Source organism: Lepidochelys kempii, chromosome 6 (assembly GCF_965140285.1).
Source record: "Lepidochelys kempii isolate rLepKem1 chromosome 6, rLepKem1.hap1, whole genome shotgun sequence".
Lineage (NCBI taxonomy): Eukaryota > Metazoa > Chordata > Testudines > Cheloniidae > Lepidochelys > Lepidochelys kempii.
Window position 1 is genome coordinate 54,260,627 of NC_136385.1, and position 17,541 is coordinate 54,278,167.

The 17,541-nt window shown below is 41.0% G+C and overlaps 1 long non-coding RNA gene across 3 annotated transcripts in view; it reads left to right on the plus strand.

Moving 5' to 3' along the window:
• LOC140912846 (uncharacterized) overlaps nucleotides 1–17,541 on the plus strand; it is a 95,116-nt gene that overhangs the window by 36,938 nt on the left and 40,637 nt on the right. For all 3 annotated transcript variants that reach the window (XR_012159398.2, XR_012159399.2, XR_012159400.2), the window contains exons 2-6: nucleotides 4,638–4,769; nucleotides 5,079–6,212; nucleotides 7,994–8,113; nucleotides 11,741–11,899; nucleotides 14,387–14,581. This is a non-coding gene — a long non-coding RNA (uncharacterized LOC140912846). The remainder of the gene's footprint in view (nucleotides 1–4,637; nucleotides 4,770–5,078; nucleotides 6,213–7,993; nucleotides 8,114–11,740; nucleotides 11,900–14,386; nucleotides 14,582–17,541) is intronic.

Sequence of the window (17,541 nt, forward strand, 5' to 3'; positions counted from 1 at the left end):
GAATAAATTATTTGTCAAAAATGATTTGCCCAGCTCTATACCTTCCACAGGCAAAACTATTGTTTTCTTTACTGAGTTTTGATTGCATGTGGATTCCAGGATTGGGAGCTTTGATTCTATCAGGGTATTTTAAACCCTATAATGTCTGAGTACCTCAAGGCTGGGAAGACAGATTGAGAAGTCAAAACCCCTTCTTAGTTATATGTAACACAAGAAGCTGAACTTGTGCAATCAAGACAGCTTCATTGCACCAGAAAAGAAGCTGTAGAACTCAGCACAAAGAAACTGTGTCTTCCACTCTGGCATGGCTGCATAACCAGAGACATAATCTTGCCCACTCTATCTTCATTTCCCTCTTTGTAAAATGGAGCTGAATTATATCTAGCCTGTCTTAGCGGTATTGTGAAACAAAATTAATTATGGATTGTAAAAGACATCAAGATCTTCAGATGGATGACCTTAGAGGAGTGCAAATATCATTGTTAGATATAGACATATTATTTGTATCTTGAACTTTTCTGTTTAACAATACTCATAATCTAGAGAGAAAATGTGTGGGTGCTCTATGGTTAAGTGCTGTTTAAATTAGTCTACAGTTTTAAATGAATTTTAAAACAAAACTCATAAATGTCTACTTACATTTCACATGCATTCAGTGGAACAGGTTGTTAATACCAACCAATTAAAAATAAGAAACTACAGTTCATAAATTCTGTTTGTTTTTGCACAAAGAGGATAGTAGGGGCAAACACAGGGAATAACACACTGATAGACTGCAGTGCAATCCAGCTTGGTGCAAAGTATTTCATGTATTGTGGGCTGCTGTGCAGGATTTTCTTGGCAGCCAGTGGATTAAACTTGACATTAGCCCATCTTCAAAGCAGACGTTAGGGAACAAAGAGGTCCCAGTGTTCTGATGGTGAAAACACATTATTGGGTTAGTGTGACAATATACACCTCTGTATTCTCATCCTACACACTACTGTAATCATCTTTGTATAAAATATGCCATGAGGTATCATTTGAAAACTAATGACTCACTGGTCAACTATATCATGGTGAAATGTATATAGCGACATATGTAAAGCATCCCAACAACGTCCCATGAATGATGTTGGTAGCACATTTTGAAACCCACATAGCTCTGAGTAGGCAGGAGTGGTCAAGCAGGTCTATCTTAAACAACATTTATCTCCATTTGTATATAAATAGTAAACAAGGTCCTTGAGACAGCAAGAGGGAGACAAGACACTTCAGAGTCTATAGCTAAATCTATGTCAGTGTGTCATGAAAATGTCCAGCTATGTACTTACCTTTGTGATTCCTCATCATCCTATGCTATGGTTTTTGCATGATCAATTAATGAAAGTATACACAGAGGAGAAGAAAGACAATGGGGGCACCTTCACCCCCAGACTAAATCACACCTTCTTTACTGATTGAATAAACTTTGCTGTGATAGGTAAGCCTTAGGAGACCCCATTTCAAAGGGAGACTGGATTTAAAATATGAAGGGAAGCCCTGCCCATCCCTCTCTCTTTCACCTAACCAAAAAAACAAAAAACAACGACAACAAAACCCCACAACAAAACCCCCAGCCTTTGGACTTCAGGAGCAGATCCTGGCCTGAGAATTTGGTCAGCTGTGTTACTGGGAACATGTGGTAAGGGATTTCACCTTGAACCAAGTCTAGTTTGTTAAGTTTTCATACTAAGAAGAGTTTAATTTTTATTTCTCTTGTAACCATTTCTGACTTTGTCTTATACTTGTATTCACTTAAAATCTCTCTCTTCGTAGTTCAAGAAACTTACTTTATTCTTTAATTAAAACTAATCCAGTGCTGCGGTTGAAATGAGCTGCATGGAAACTCCATTTAAAGAGGCAAACTGTTGGATATTGTTTCGTCATAGGTCAACAGACCTAAAATACCTAAACTGTCCAGGAGAGGGTTGGACAGTGAAGAACACATAATTTTGGGGGAAAGTTATGACTGGGAGTATGTTGGGGTCACCCTGCAAGTAGTAACCAATGGTGCTGGAAGTCAAGGTGTGGCTGGTGCGTTACTGACAGGATGTTGGGGTCAGAGTTGCTGGACCAGGCTTTGGCTATACACAGATAGGCAAGGAGTGACCTGCATGCTGGGAGTCTGTTTGTGAGCATCCCAGGTGGGAGCTATAGCGGCAAAGCTTATGAGGCACCCAAGGTGCTGGGCAGGGGTGAAACAATCCCTCACAGGTCTGGATTTCACCCTGGAATATCATAGTTAGATGCTCAACTGGTGTAAATAAATTCAGTTACATTGATTCCAGTGAAGTTAGACTGATTTACATCAGCTGCCGAACTGGTTTAAAATCTAATAAGAGCCATCAAATGTCTCCAAATGTGTTTTCTTTCTCTTTAATTATATATAAAAAAGTCAAGAGCAGACAATATCAATTTAGTACAGTCAGAATTTATGACAATAACTTTTAAGATTCTGTAGGCTATAATAAAGAAACATGATTTACTGTAAATTATAATGATTTTAAGCTTGAGTCCTCTTATTAACCCCATCTCTTCAGACTGGAAAGCACTTGCAAATATCCAGTGCAAATCACATACAATTATCTGACTTATGAGGAAAGTTGAAAAAACCTGGGCATGTTTAGTTTCGTGAAGAGAAGACTGAGGGGGACCTGGTAATGGTCTTCAAATATGTTAAGAGCTGTTATAGAGGGGATGCTGATCAATTGTTCTCCATGTCCACTGAAAGTAGGACAAGAAGTAATGGGCTTAATCTGCAGCAAGGGAGATTTAGATTAGATATTAGGAACAAAATTCTAACTATAATGGTAGGTAAACTCTGGGATAGGCTTCCAAAGAAGATTGTGGAATCCCCATCACTGGAGGTTTTTAAGAATGGGTTGGACAGACACCTGCCAGGAATGGTCTAGGTCTGTACAGTGGGCTGGACTTGATGCCGTCTCAAGGTCCCTTCCAGCCCTACATTTCTATTATTCTATTTTTAATGTTAAAGCTGTGGTTATTTTTATTTTCAAATGTGCTGTTATAGTAGTCCTTTTTGATTCTTAGACAGGATAAATTCCACCAATCCAGATAAGAGAATGGCACAAATGACTTTGTTTGCTTTATGCCCTTTGTATTAATATGACCAGCCAAACCCCTGCTGGCTGAATACCGTTGGGGTGAAATCCTGGTCCCATTGAAACCAATGGGAATTTTGCTATTAATGTCAATGGAGCCAGAATATTACCCCTGTTTTTATTGCTTGACAATTTGGTAAGAGCCTACTTCAGCTGATACTAGCTGCTGTGGCCTGAACAAGGGACTCAAAAGCAGCTGCCCTACCACTTAGATTGCAAGAGAATCTCCATCAGCTGTAAACACTAGTGTATAGGAAAACTTCAGACAGGAGCACTGATAATTCAACAGTAGTAGGCTACTAACTGGAGCTGCTTGAATAATATCAGCAAGATATTTGTGAATATTTTGTTGAATAAAAGCAGTATGTTGGGCTCACAGTCGTTTATGATGTCATATTATTTGTTGTCTGCAAGGATTGGGACGGACACAAAGTATTCATAGACATGTTAGTTATTTCCTAAAGTTTCAAAAAGTTTAGCATCATGATTGAAATAATACATACCAACATGTGCATTATTCACTATTTATGATTAATGATTAGTTATTTATCTGTTTAAAAGATTTCAATCATTCAGTCAGAGACTGACACCAAGTGATTAGGTAACCAGTCACACAGTGAATGGTCAAAGTGAACAGTTCACCAGTCAGACATTTGTCCATGCCAATTATTGGATGAATACTTATGAATAACAAATATATTAGCAGAAACAGCAGCAATTAGCAAATGTTTCATGACAAGAAAAAATTCACAATGAGTTATTCAACCAGCTCTGTTACTAGTCTTTTCACTTTAGCTGCTTCTGCTGTTTTTCTCCACAGAGGATGAGACACTGTTAATAAGTCTCTAACCTTTTTAATTTTTTAATTTATCTTTGTGGGGGAGGAAAAAGGTGGTTTAACCAGGAATACTCCCAGTTGACCAGATGAACATAATAGTTTTGCCCATGTGTGGCAGTTACCATCAAAGGATACCAATGTGATTTAAAACAAATTATTAGTGTTGTACCACAATGTCCCTGTGATATAGTTAAATATCGTTAACCTAATTTTATGCATGAGGAAACTGAAACACTGGGAGGTTACATGCTTGTCTAAGGTCACACAATATGTATCAGAATTGGGAAAGTATTTGATCGCTAAATCCCAGTCCGATGCCGTAATCACAATCACAATCCTTATTTCCAGTGCAATAACATCTGTTGCTACCCTGAACCTTCTTTTGTTGCACTGGAGATGAGGCAGCAGACATAGCCTTAGTACTTCATTAGTTTCTTTGGACTTTATCTCTCTGTTCTGAGCTGTAATCACAGCAGTTGCATTGACCTGCTGGTTCATGGCAAAGAGCAGAGTGTACGGAATGGAACAGATTCAAAAATAAGATTATTGTAGTCTTCTCACCATTCTACGCTGGATTGTGGGCACAGGCTACAACTAATATTTCTCAAGTGATGTCACTTTGCAGTAAAGTCCCTTTTCCTCCTTTGCTCACCTAGGACCACATCATTTTGCCACCGTTACCCCATAAAAGGTATGCTGCACACACGATAATGATCTACTCTGCTTTTCTCCACGTGGACTGCTTCTGTGTTGCTCTCTTAGTGATGTCTGCATAACCTGTAATCAAGGTAAAATCAACATGGATTTATAGAAAATAGATCTTGTCAAACTAACTTGATTTTTTTGGTGAGATTACAAGGTCCATTAATAAAGGTAATAGTGGCGATATAATATACTTAAAAGTCTGGAAGGCATTTGACTTGGTATCATGACATTTTGATTAAGAAACTAGACCAATAATAAATGGTCTCAAATATTGCCTCAAAATAAAATGGTAAACAGTGAATTGTCATTCAAGTGGGTGTGCTTCTAGTGGAATCCCATATCGGGATTTGTTCTTGGTTATATGCTAATTAATATTTTTATCAATTATCTAGAATAAAACATAAAATCATTACTGATAAAGCTTGCATATGACGCAAAATCTGGGGGAAGCAGTAAATAAAGAAGAGGACAGATCACTGATACAGAGCAATCTGGATTGCTTGGGAAACAGGACACAAGCAAAGGTTATGTTTTGTAATACAACTATATGTAAGATCATACATCCAGGAACAAAGAATGTAGGCAACACCTGCAGGATGGGGGACTCTATCCTACGAAGCAGGAACTCTGTAAAAAGACTTTGGGGTTATGGTGAACAATCAGCTGAACATGAGCACCCAGTGCCACACTGTCACCCAAAGGGCTAATATGAACTTTATAAATAGGAAATATCATGTAGGACTAGGAAGGTTAGACCCCCTATTACATGTGTTCATTGAGTCTGTTCCGATGTTGGACTCTCAGGCCGTCAAGCCTTTGTGATTATGCAGGAACTGACTAAATGGCGAATGATCACTACGGCCGACTATCTGGGTAAGCACTGAAAAAGAAGAAAAGAGGGCTGACAGTTCATAACCACCAGAGACAAGAGGTCATGACAGCATTCTACATGGCTAGAGACAGATGAGGATGGGCAGGCTGTGACCACCAGATAGAAGAGGACCAGTAGAAATTCCACACAGTTAGAAGTTTCCAATCAGTACCATGTCCTTATTGTGGAAACTATGGAAGATACCTTTCAAAATAGAGCTGTTCCAAGAGACTGGAGAGATGTACCTATGGATGCAAGCTTGGCACAACCTGTAAGAAAATCAGGTTTGCCCACAAAGAGTTGTCCAACTGATCTAGGAAGATAGATGATCCTTGCTGGTCATTCAACACTCCAAAGAATCAAAAGAACATTCTGTAAGGGACAGGTGGACAACAAGATGGTGAGCTGTCTTCCCAGAGCTAAGACACAAGACATCACTCTAAGACTGGATAGACTTCTGAAGTCGATGAGCAAGCATGCTTTGGTGATGGTTCAATATTAGCATTAATGACACTGAGGCACAGGATATCTCACAGATAATAGGGAACTTCAAAGAATGCATAAGTGTGCTGAAGAAGAAGAAGATTGTCCAAGAGATCATCTCTAACGTCATTCCTGTCCCAAAACTGAAAGAAGACAGAAAGCAGAAAATCTGGTAAGTACACTGCTTGCTAGGTAAGTGGTATAGGATGTAGTGTTTTGGCTTTTTGGAACATTGGTCCATCTTCTGTGGGAAAATGGGGCTGTATAGTTTGGATGGCCTATGCCTCAGTAGAAAGGGAACCAATCTTTTTGGGTACAGGCTAGCTAAAGTAGTCAGGAGGGTTTTAAACTAATAACAGAAATGAAGGGTAAAAACAAGGAAGACAGGAGCACTTATTTAACACAAAATTGAGAGACTGAGAACAAAATTAATCAGGAAACCAAAGGAGGTGAAAAAAAGAAATTCTTTAATTGCCTATATACAAATACTAGGAGCCTATATAAAAATACTAGGTAACACACAATAGGAAATGGAATTGCTCAGTACTGAGCAAACATTTTATCTAGTTGATATAACTGACACCTAGTAGGATAATTGGCATGGTTGAAATGTTAAGAATCAATGGTTATAACCTATTTAGGAAGGATTCAGCGGGGAGAAGGGGTGGGAGAATGGCATTCTATGTCAAAGCTGCATTACCTGTTTCCGAGTCACTGGTAACTTGAAGAAAATGATCTTGATGCTTACAGATCAATGTCCTAACAGATAAAACATAAGATGGTGTATTAGTTGGTGTCTGCTACTGACCACCAAATCACACTCGAGAATAGGATGACCGCTTACTTATACATCTATCTATAAAATGCAGGGGGAAAAAAGTTTCATGATCATGGGTGACTTTAATCAGAAGGATGTATGCTGGAGGTCTTATACTGCCTATATTAAAACATCCTTGGAATTTCTAAATATTAATATAGATGACAATTTACTAATTCAAAACATGTTACAACTAACACAGAGGATTTCTGTATTACTCCTAATCTTGGCAGATAAAAAGGAACCGTCACAGAACTAAACATTTATGGTAGCTTAGGAACAAGTGATTATGACTTGATCACATTTGTTGTGAGAAAACAGAAAAAAGTCTAGACCACACATATATATACACACACGAACTTGATGCCTTAAAAAGCTCAGTTTAATAAAGCTGTAAACAATAATAAGCCAAATCAGCTGGGAGGAAGAATTTAATAAGAAAAATGTGAATGATAATTGGGAATGGTTTAAGAACACTTACTAGATGCCCTAAAAGCCAGTCTCACAATTGGTTAAAAAAATGACCTGATTTAGAGAGGGAAGTGAAGGCAGTTATAATATACTATCAGATATAAAACAATTATCGTAATGAAGCTAGGAGCACAGGACACAAGGAAAAAAAATCTATAACCAGCAGGGTTAAGGACTGTAAGGTGGATTTTAAAAAGTATATTAGGAGCAAAATGAATACCAACAATTGTATTTGTTTATTATTAGATGAAAATTGTAGAATTACCAGTAATAATTCAGAAATGGCAGAAGTGTTCAATACATATTTCTGTTCTGTATTTGGGGAAAAACAAATGATGTAGTTATCTCATGTTTTGAGAATAAAACTCTTTCCATTCCACTAGTAGTCATATTAATATTAGCAGGTATAGTTCACTTGACTACAAGAGTTTTAAAAGAGCTGGCTGACTAACTCACTGGACTGTTAAGGTTCAATAAATCTTGGAACACTGAGGAAATTTCAGTAGATTGAAAGAAGGCTAACATTATGCTAATATTTGAAAAGGGTAAAGGAGATGACCCAGATAATCATAGGCCTGTCAGTGTGAGATCAATCCTGGGCACATTATTGTTTTACTGTTTAAAGTAGGGTAATCTAATCTGTGTCAAGTAATCCGTTCTTACAGGAGCGGGGAGCCTATTCAGGAAGTAGTGATTCTGAAAAAGATTTTGCGGTCATGGTGGATAATCCTCTGAACATGAGCTCCTATTGTGACAGAGCAAATGCATACAGAGGGGACTCTCAGGTAATATAGAGGTTATTTTGTCTCTGAATTTAGCACTGGTCTGACAACTGCTGGAATATTGTGTCTAGTTTTGATGTCCACAATTTAAGAAAGATGCTGAAAAACTGGAGAGGGTTCAGAGAAGAACCACAAGAATACTTAAAGGATTAGAAAACATGCCTTACACAGCAGTGGTTTTCAAACTTTTTTTCTGGTGACACAGTTGAAGAAAATTGTTGATGCCCATGACCCAACAGAGCTGGGGATGAGGGGTGTGGGAGGGGCTCAGGGCAGAGGGATGGGGAGCAGGGGTGAGGGCTGCAGGGTAGGGCTGGGAATGAGGGGTTGAGGGTGTGAGAGGGGGGGTTTGGACTGCAGCAGGGGATTGGAGTGCGGGAGGGGATAAGGGCTCTGGGCTGGGGGTTGGGGATAAAAGGTTCAGGGTGCAGGAAGGTGCTCCAGGTTTGGGGTGGGGGTTCAGGACTGGGGTAGGGGATTGGGGTGCAGGCTTACCTCAGGCGGCTCCCAGTCAGCAGTGCAGCAGGGGTGCTAAGGCAGGCTTCCTGCCTTTCCTGGCTCCACAGTCCATGCTGCGCCCCGGAAGCAGCCAGCAGCAGGTCTGGCTTCTAGGCAGAGGTGTACAAGTGGCTCAGCCCAGCTCTCGCCCACAGGCACCGCCCCGCCAGCCAGTGCTCAGGGTAGGGACAGTGCGCAGAGCCCTCTGGGCCCCCCGCCTTGGAGCCGGACCTGCTGCTGGCCACTTCCAGGGCGCAGAGCGGTGTTGGAACAGGTAGTGACTAGTCTGCCTTAGCCAGGCAGCACCACCGATAGGAATTTTAATGGCCCAGTTAGCGGTGCTGACCAGAGCCACCGCGACCCAGTGCCTTACATTCTGTGACCCAGTACTGGGTTGCGACGCACAGTTTGAAAACCACTGCCTTACAGTGATAGATTCAGGGAGCTCATTATTTAGCTTAACAAAACCAAGGGTCAGGGATGACTTCATTACAGTCTATAAGCACCTACATGGGAAACAAATATTTGATAATTGGCTTTTCAATCTAACAGAAAAAGGTATAATACAATCCAATGGCTGGAAGTTGAAGCTAGGCAAATTCAGTCTGGAAAAAAATATATGCATTTTTAAATGTATGAGCTTAATTAACCATGAGAACAATTTACCAAGGTAGATTCTCTATCACTGGCAATTTTAAAAATCAAGATTGGATGTTTTTCTAAAAAATATGGTCTAGGAATTATTTGGGGAAGTTCTGTGGCTTGTGTTACACGGACGGTCAGACTAGATGATCACAATGGTCCCTTCCAGCTTTGGAATCTCAAACTATGAATTTAGAAGAACCTGATCCCACCTAATCATTCCAGAACTGCAGTCTGTAGCGTCTGTATGAGCTCACGTGGGGTTGCTGTTTTTCTCTGCTCCCAATTTGAATGCTTTTGTGTGCAGGCTTCTGCAAATGCCACACCTGACCCTTTCCATCTTGTACTCAAGTGTTCTCATTCAATGCAGTGGGATTGAGTGATATTTGTCTAGCTGTTAAATGTGTGAAATTATGGGCTCCAATCCAATTACGTTTAGAATGTGTCCAATTAAGTTTAGAAGGAAAGGAAATAAAGATGAAATGTGATGAATCTCATTTTTAGCTTTCTGATTTCATTCAGTATGGCATTTTATTTCATTTTTGAATCTTTTCACATTTTTAATAGGTCTTTTCTCATCAGACTATAGTCCTTTTCTCTGGAGGAACCAGTGGAACAGGACCAATCCTTCCACAAGCTCCATGAGTCTTCTTTGTTTTGTCCCCATGAAAGGGCCTAATCCTCATCACCTGTAATGCAAGAGAGAAAAATTAATTAGGGATGCTTTATAGCTGGGATATGATTAACTGAATGCCTTCTAGCCAGCAGAGAAAGAGCTAGATAGTATAAGGAGCTGAGACAGAACCCAGTTCAGGAGGAAACTCGGAGGTCTTAAAATAATAAAAGTTTCCTTGCAACTTCTATCAAGAATACAAAGGAATGGGGCCCAGTAAAAAAAAAAAATCTTCTGCAATTATTTAAGTATACCAGAAAAGATGTGAGATTCTAAACCATGAACAAGATTAGAAGTTCTGTGCATGGGGGTCGTAGACTCTGGAAGTGAGTCTATTACTCTACAAAACCCAAGAAGAGGAAGAATTATTAATAGTAGTTCAGGAGGAGAGCCAGGAGAGAGTAGCTAAGGAGAGTTTTCTCTCCCTGATAAAGGATCTGGAGGAAGATCTGACAAGTTGGGTCTGGCTGAGCCAGGATAGAGTGACAGGAGTAGGGTTTATCTCCTGTGGTGCAGATTCTAAAGTGGTGGGGAGCCCTGTGCTAATAAGGTCTATGAAAACTAGGAAATGAGATAGAAGGCTATGAGGGGTGGAAAGTAAGGTTAAAGCATACTTAAGACTCCCTGCAGGGAAAAGCCTGGGTGGCCGGCTCCCTGACAAAGGGGAAAGGATCGGAGTCAAGCCCAGGAGAAGCAAAGGACTTACTGTTTGGAGTTGAGCACAGGAGGGGTGAAAGACCTTGTTGGTGTGAAGCTGAGCCCAGGAGAGGCAAAGGACCTTTTTAGGACTAAACCCTGAAAGGGGCTCAACTGTGCATGACTTAGCCAGAGGGCTGAAGCACAGAAGAACCTATAAGGCAGTGAAGAGAAGGAACTGGCTCAGACTGACCATTGTAGCTGAAGAAGTGGCTAACAGAATGAGTGAAAGGCAAAGTCCTCTGCAATGGAACATCTGGGCACAAGGGTACAACCTAGGGGTAAGGACTGGTGTTTACAGTCCTTTCAGGAAATGCGTTCGCTCCTCAAAACTGAGGAGGGCCTCTCAGACTGATCTATGGAGTCAATTCATCCTGGAAACCTTCTCCCATGGCACATGGCAGAAGCTATACATCCATGTAGTCTCCATAAGTGGCTACCTCTGAAACACACCTCAGGGAGCAGGAAGAGAACTTCAATGTGTAGGAAATACAGTATGTCATAGATAAAAAATCATAAATAGTTACCTATTTGCATTTCAGACTTTATGGGACAGACGTTGAACTCAGTTTCTGCAGAATAAGATTGAAGGAGTTACTCCAAATTTACACCAAAGTAACTGAGATCTGAATCTAGCCTCTTGAATCAATGTAAAATGGAGAACCAGAGAAATCAGGACATTCATAATGGTGCCTTGCAGGGGAAGAAAAATGATGGCATCAGAATTTTTAGACACAATCAACTTGAACTATTTTGTTTTGGCTTTTTGAAATAGAGCATGATAAGTACATTCATGGGAACTGGCTGAGATTGGGCAGCCAGTTCACAGGTGGGAGAAACATCTGACTGAATCCCTTTTAGCAGGAAAGCTGCCAGTCCATGCACCTGGTTTTTCGTAGGAGTTGCTTGCATATGCCAAAATTGTTGTAGAGAGATGATGAGCAAAAATAAACATTGCAAGGAACAAGTCACGCTGAAATTTCAGCTAAGAGAGTATCCTGAATGAGGCAAAGCTGGGGTTTGTAAGTGGCATGCTACAACCTTCCCTTAGGCTAAATTTTTAAAACAGAAAAATGAGGATTTTTTTTTGCATTGTTGATATTATATTATTTGTTTTGCAGTAGCACCTAAGAACCCCAGTCAAGGATCGGGGCACAGTTGTGTTAGGGGCTGTACAAACACACAACAAAAGACAGTCCTTCACCTGAAGAGCTGACAGTCTAAATAATATTAAAGAGCTGCTGATGCCTTCCAGTTTCTAGGCCAAGTTCAGAGGTGATGTAAGTTACATATCAGTAAGTTAGTGGGAATGAATAGTAGCTGCTGTAACATTAACGCTGAGGGGTCAAAAGGCTAAAGAATAACAGGAGAACCATCCAAAAGGAGAATGTAAGGTGTGCAATGTTGTGATGGTGGAGCTGCTTTATCATACACCCTCCTGCTGTTTTTCTTGCTACAATCCAGGCTTCTGCCCCGTCCCCACTGATCTCACTTAAAAGCAGGAGTAACTCCGCAGAGGTCAAAGGAATGGTACACATTAAAACCCGGTATGAGTGAAAAGAGAATCAGGTGCTTTGGGACTGATTTATCAATGTCCCAGGATTACTTTCTTGAGCCAGCATAAAAAAGCTATAACAGTCCCCCAATACATTCTCCTGACATAAGGGAAGGCCCTGGTAGGCATTGTGTGGCCAGCGTAGTTGGCTTTTTGCCACCCGCACAGGAACCCCAGGTACAGGGAACATGGCAGGACTGTTTTTGGTCATTGTGGTATTGTTGGGTCATTTCTATGTTCCAGCTATTCCTGACTGCTAAAATGGTGTAGTGGGGCTGTTGACAGTCAGAGCTAGCTTTTGCCTCTAATCCTGTGCTCAGCTTTGAGCAAAGAGTGATTCCAGCCCTGTGCCTATACAGTACACTAGCATACACTAATTCACCAGTCTGTAAATCAGACTTCTCTATGTTCTGCCTCATGCAGTTTGTGTTAGAGCTGACTCCGCCTCCCTGTGCTGTTGCCCCACATATTAAGGTAGGGTGTTTTTCACTACATGGGGCAGCAGCTGGCTGGGAGGTTGAGGAAAGGAGGAGACCCTTCTCTATCAGCTCTGGGTTCCCTGCTCTCTTCTGCACTGCCTTTCCAAGGAGGAGAGAGAACCATCACAGGGAGGGAGTCCAGGGACTGACAGGATTTTGAGGCAGGAAAGGGGTGAGGAGAGAAGGAGCAGATGGGTCCACTTTATTTTCACAGAGGGGAAGGAATAGTAGCAGTGAAGGAAGCCCTGAGCAGTTGAATCCCACTCAGACTGAAATATTCCATCCCCTTCTCTCTTGTGAAAAATATGGCTGCTTAGCCTACTCCTTCTGACTCCACTCTCCTTTCATGGAAAACAAGTCAGCTCCTGGGCATCTGAACTTCCTCTCTGAGCACAGAGGAACAGGGTTGGTCCCAGAGCTACTCTTGGAGCAGCAATAGATGGGACCATCCTGGGGACAGCAGTTGTTCAGTTCTGGAGAGAGGAAGGGCTGTCCTAAATTAATATTTTGGTGGGTGGCCTGTATTAATTGTAATTAGGGTGGTGGATTAAATTAAATTAATTTGGGAATTATGGCCTAAATAGTCTGTATTGGGGCAACCTGGGGCAGAACAGCCCCTTCCCCTCTCCAAACTCCCACCATCCTGTTGCCCTGAGAAGCTTAGACAGGGACTCTGGGTGAGATCCACAAAAATATGTAGCCACGTAAGCCTCAAATTTAGGCACCTAAATCCCAGTTTTGGCTCTACTGTATTCCACAAAACTCCCACCAAATTCTGTAGGTGCCTAGGTTTTTCAAGGTAAAAGTTCCCTAGGCATCTATGTTTCTGCATTTGGGCATGCACACTACTGCCTTCCTCTTGGCTCCTGGATGCCCATCTCCCTCCCACAGCAATCCACAAACCAGGAAAGGCAGGTGTGTGGTTGCCTAAATCGCATGTGGGGCCCAATCTGGTAAGCATGCTCAGAGGGCACCTACCACATTGAATCCCATTCAAAAGCCAGCCAGAGGAAGAGGATGTGCCCACATTCTAACTTTTACCCAAGTAGTTAAAGCACTTAGCCGGAATGTGTGAGACTCAGGTTCAATTCCCCTCTTGCTGCCAGAGGGAGACAAAGGATTTGAACAAAGGGGTCTCTCATGAGAGTGCTCTAACCACTGAGCAATGGGATATTCTGATGTGGGGCTCTCTCAGTCTTTCCTGTTGAAGCTGTTCCACTGTGTATAAATGATGAAAGAGTGATTGGAACAGGGGGACTGGACCTTGCATCTCCAATGATGCCCTAACCACTGGACTACAGAATCATTCTCACTCTCTTCTTCTCTAACCCAATGACTATTAAGACCATGATCACACCCCATCTCTAATGAGATGGGCCTCTTGCCCCTTTTGTGTTTCTCTTCCCTTGCTTTATTAAAACACACACAAGATATGTTTTCATGAAACCAGGATCTTTGTTTTGTAAGCTTTTATCTGTTCTGTCTGCTTATTCCTCCCTTGAAGCCATAATCCTCTGCTTGCAACATCACAGTTAGTTGCAGACATGACTGGGATAGCACATTCAGAAGATTGTGACTTCAAGTGTGGAATAAGCAGCAAGAGGAAATGAACCAAGAAATATAAATCCCGTCTTCATGCAAATATCTTTAGCAATAAAACTAAAACAAAGCAGAACCAAACCCCCTCATACACAAAGGGAGAAACATATGTTTTCAATGTTGTTTCCAAATAGACTGAGATTGTCAAAGGAGCCTAGTGGGGACTGTGACACTCCATACCTCCAAGGAGCACCCTGGAACACCCATATTCACCACTGTCGTAAGGACATAAGAATCACCATTATTAAGACCAAAGGTACATCTAGCCCAGTATCCTGTCTTCCAACAGTGGCCAATGCCAGGTGCTCCAGAGGGAATGAACAGAACAGGTAATCATCAAGTGATCCATCCCCTGTCACCCATTCCCAGCTTCTGGCAAAGAACATAATATAATTATGATATGTTTTCTACAAAGTATGCCTTATTAGGTATCATTTTAAAAGTCTTGATCTGTTAAACATTAATATCCTGTTGGATTGTATGTGCTATCATTGTATGTGAAGTTATTAAGTCTTGCTATGTGTGTGTTTTACTGTAATATGTTGTGAGATTGGGAACAGGTACATCAATGGAGCATCAACACCTATCAACGAAATAATCTTCTATCCTAGGAACTGCATACAATGGAGACTTCTCAGAGAGAACATGTAGACAACAGACACTGTTTGACCAATGGGTAATGACTAACCCATCTCACAGTAAAGATCTTTCCAACAAGCTGGAAAAGCTCCTTGCCCAATAAAGCTTTGTTTCCTTGCTTCCTCTCTGGATCACATTCACAACTCCTCTGTAGGCTTTCTTCCTCCAGACACACAAACTGCAACCCATTTTTCTATCCCCCTGCATTTGCGACCAGGGAACCTGCTCAGTCCACACAGTCTTGTCCTGACCTGCCATGAGACCTAGTGTCTTGAGCAGTAATTTCCATTTTTTGCAGCCATTTTTATTACATACGGGGGGCTTAATTGCACCTTCTGACAGTCTGGAAAGAATGCTTAGCACAACCACTGACTTTAATGAGAACTATGATTGATTGTGAATCTAAAATCCAAACCCCTTGATGGCAGCCATTCCCTACTTTCAACATAGCCTTATATAAAAAGCACCAGAAAGGAGTTTCTGCAAAGGTTTTTCTTTCTTTCTTGGTTTTATCGTTGAAATACCAGGAATGCCAGAGCTGATATTTCCTGGTTTTGCTAGAAAGACTTGTTTGGGGATATCAGAGAATATATATTATAAACTTTCACACCCAAATTGAAGTATGAGGTTGCTGACAAGCACATCAATTCACCAAAGAGTTGATTAGTTATTTAATTTAATAGCCGTTAACAAAAAAACAAATTAAAATATAGAGATTTAAACTATATGACTAATAACTTGTTTCCCCTTTCAACTGCTCAGTTTTCACTCTTTTGATACTTGTAATAGTATCATTTTACTAGTACTCGAGCCATCATAGAGCCTTCCAGATAGGACAGGATCTGGACATGTAATGTAAGAAAGAAGAAAAACACGCCATTTATTTCTAAATACCACGTAAACATGGCTTTGGGTTATTTAATGCAGATATTGTGTGTGCTTTCATAACATAAGTGGAAATAGCTTTAAATAAACTTTGAAGGGTACCCTTTGACTAGTCTGTGCTAACAAGGGGATTTGTTTTAGCATCAGCAGCAGCTCTAGCTTTTCTGTAAAATAGTCTCTTTATTACTTTATTGAGATCCAAATGGATTTCACGTGGAAATACCTTATAATGTTGCTTTTGCCACTATTCAAATGATTGTGAGTTGTTAGATTTGAATCAAATTACTTCTTAAAAAGTAAGCTGTGCCTTTCATTAATAAGTGAATAATTACCCTGAAGAACTTTGCAGGTACACAGTGCCCTAGATTAGTGATATCACACTGTCATCAACTGCTGAGAAATGAATTCTGAGTTTATAATCAGCTTGTTTCCATTAGCAATCAAGCTTTCTTTATGTTCTTATATTAAATCCAAATACACATGCTTAATGCTTATTGGCGAATTTGCTCTAAAAGCTTTGCTTCACATACACTCCAAAAGGGGCATGTACAGAATGATAATACATGAGGCAGCATAGTTCTCTTTCATTTAAAAGACAGCAACCCGATGTTGAGATTGATCTTCAATCCATCCTCTCATTATCAGTCCCCACAATTTTGTGAGAGAAAATAAATGCCACCTCTCTGGTGATACACAAACACTTGCATAACCACACAACGGTATCCATTTTTGTTTATATACTCCAAAGCAAGGTGTGTGTGTATGTTAGGTGGGGAGGAGACCAGAATCAGGATGTGTGGCCTGTCTATTGCCACACCATAGTTCAAGAAGCCCATTGCATCTAACACATTAATTATTTGCTACAGATTGCTCAGAATCACATTTCTCTGCAGCAGGACATACTTAATGACCTTGCACACCTGGATGATGACAGCTTCCACTGGAGACTTCCCAACACCAAACAGATTGCCACTGACTGATAGCAATCTGGTTTTGCAAGTTGTCACAGCATATCCGCCAGCTGTTTCTTCACTGTCTCAGTTTGGTGTCTCTGCACTGGGGGCTGGGATGAGCTCAGGACACAACTTCAGGAATGTGGTCTCCCATATGCAAATGTTCTGCAGCTACTGTTAGTCATCCCAAATTTGTATCACAATCTGGTCACACCACTTGTTGCTTGTTTCACTGGCCCAGAAATGCCATTCCACTATATAGAGCTGGTCAGTGAATGTCATTAGCACCTGGCGATTTTCATTCCTTGCCACCATCCCACTCTTCCTCAGTTTTCTCATTTTCATTGCTGCATGCCCAGATGCTGTTAGAGTTGCTGAAGTTCTGCAAATACAGAAGGTCAGGTGCATTGTCTTTAGAACAGACACAAAAATTCTGTGATCTCTTTGGCATCCAGGCTTCTACCAATGAGATGGTTTAAAAAGGTTGAAAACAAGTGTGAGGAACCATGGGAGTCAAACTCCCACAGTTCCCTGAGAGGAGTTCTGGATCCTGCAATGGACTTCCAAAATATCCCCAAAAGCAATGAGGTATAGTTGGATGCCAACCCTCAGCCTACCTATGTGCCATGTCCTTTTCACTAACAGAATCTCTTGCATCTAGGAGACACAGTAAAGGCAGCCAAGTGTGTATATGCTCTAGTGACATTGCAGTGCTGGCAGCTGTATGCCACTATAGTTGCTACTGGTAAAGTTTCTAGTGTAGATATGACTTTACTGTGCTAGTCTTCAATGTCTAACCATCCAATGAAGAA